The sequence below is a fragment of the Morone saxatilis genome, unplaced genomic scaffold, assembly GCF_004916995.1.
Source record: "Morone saxatilis isolate NCDOM2014 unplaced genomic scaffold, NCSU_SB_2.0 Contig12, whole genome shotgun sequence".
Lineage (NCBI taxonomy): Eukaryota > Metazoa > Chordata > Actinopteri > Moronidae > Morone > Morone saxatilis.
This window is the reverse complement of record NW_023339674.1, coordinates 36,525-38,061: the sequence shown is the minus strand read 5'-3', so window position 1 is coordinate 38,061 and position 1,537 is coordinate 36,525. Positions and strand designations below refer to the sequence as shown.

Below are 1,537 nucleotides of genomic sequence, written 5' to 3'. Positions count from 1 at the left end.
AGAGACCTAACCCAACCGTAACAGTAATGACTGTGTTTAAGCTCAGACTGTGAGAAGAGCTTTAATGTGATGATCTGAAAAGAGTTTTATGTTTATGGACGTCCAGGTTGTATTTTTTTTTTTTTTTACACGTTGTTAAAAGGTTTTGTCTGCGTTATAAATTAAACTCCAGATAAAGCCAGTCTGATGGAGGACGGGGGTTTGTACTGGAGAGTGAGAGTATATTTCTTGCTTGTTGTGGTAATAGAAACGGGCTAATTATCTCCCACTCAATTACAAATATTGATCAGCCGCTTGGCTCCTGCTGCTGGAATTACACTAATGGTTTAAATCCGGTCCAACAAGAGACATAAATCCGACTGCGAGAGTTAAAGACTGAAGAGCTGCCAGGACACTGCAGACACTGACAAACTGAACACCTGGATGCACCTGAAGAACAGGTGTTCAAGACAAAACAAAACAAAAACTCTGTACAGTGTCTGTTGTAAAACAGAACTAGCTTAGCGCGGTGACATCTGTGAAAGGCTAGCTAGTTAGCAGCTACAAATCATTGTCTATCCACAAAAAACCCAGCGTGTTGTGTTCAGGTCCCGTTGGAGCTGTTAGCTTCTTCTAGTCAGGATAAAATGAGGATGAAGAGTGGTTCAGATGATGCCACAGTTGGTTGTGGAGTGAAGAGGTCTCACGCGACTCCTCTAGCAGAGCCGTTCTGCTGTCGGACAGATTTGACATGTTGAGTCTCGACAGCCTTGAAAAGACGGAAAGATTTGGTGCTGAGAACAGCAGATATCAGAGAGTGGAACTGATTCAGCTCTTTTATTTCTCATTTTCCTGCTCGCCGTCATGAACACTGACTGAACTCACACTTTACATCCATTTATACACACAGCTGTAGTTAGAGAAATCAACTCAGATCAGATGATTTAGTAATTAATGACTTAACAATGTGTTCAAATGTCCATCTTTACGGTAAATTTTATTGGTATAGCTCCAGATCACAACAGAAGTTATCCCGGGACACTTTTCACAGACTGAACTGTTTATAATTAGATCCATTTGTAATGAAACAGAAAGAAGAAACTACTCACAAAAACTGGAACCAGTTTTTATGACGTTTATGAGGTTTCCCACACATGGACTATAACAGAGCAGCCAGTATTGATTACAGCTTGTTCACACTGCACAAATCTGTGTGCCGGAACATCTTAATTTTTAATTCGGCACCCATGTTAACAGATTAGAGGGGTCACACTGTGCGTCTCAAAGACACTTCACTAGAGAGTCGAGGTCTTGTCTATTTTTACCGTTAAAATGGTGAGCAGGGATGTAATAAACTATGGAGTCCACTAAAGCCTACAAACGACCGACACCCACCACAACACAGAGTCCAACACAAAGTCCAAAGTCAAAGCTAACATTACTGTTAACGTTAGCTTGCTTGGCAACAAAGCCAATGATGTTTCTATTTTTGTTCAATTTATGACATAAAACTTCAATATGCATTAATATTCACTGAAAATATTGTGTTTTATGTTCC

General features: G+C 40.2%; 1 protein-coding gene across 1 annotated transcript in view; it reads right to left on the bottom strand.

The window, feature by feature from the left end:
- Window positions 1–1,537, bottom strand: part of LOC118321929 (glutamate receptor ionotropic, NMDA 3A-like) — a 31,071-nt gene that overhangs the window by 28,435 nt on the left and 1,099 nt on the right. The window lies entirely within an intron of this gene.